This window comes from Orycteropus afer, unplaced genomic scaffold, assembly GCF_000298275.1.
Source record: "Orycteropus afer afer isolate SDZICR_OR568_19922 unplaced genomic scaffold, OryAfe1.0 scaffold00012, whole genome shotgun sequence".
Classification (NCBI taxonomy): domain Eukaryota; kingdom Metazoa; phylum Chordata; class Mammalia; order Tubulidentata; family Orycteropodidae; genus Orycteropus; species Orycteropus afer.
The window spans coordinates 4,251,861-4,252,229 of NW_006921599.1; positions in this window are offsets into that span (position 1 = coordinate 4,251,861).

Here is a 369-nt window from a genome sequence, read left to right on the forward strand (position 1 = left end):
AGCAAAGCTTTTGGGACCTCCGTTTGCTGATATGGCATGACTCAAACTGAGAAGAAACAGCTGCAAGTATCCATTAATAATTGGAACATGGAATATATTAAGTATGAATCTAGGAAAATAGGAAGTTGTCAAAAATGAAATGGAACACATAAATATCAATATCCTAGGCATTAGTGAGCTGAAATGGACCGGTTTTGGCCATTTTGAATCAGACGATCATATGATTTACAATGCTGGGAATGACAAATTGGAGAGGAATGGTGTGGCATTCATCATCACAAAGAATGTTTCAAGATCTATCCTGAAGTACAATGCTGTCAGCAATAGGATAATATCCATATGCCTACAAGGAAGACCAGTTAATACTAC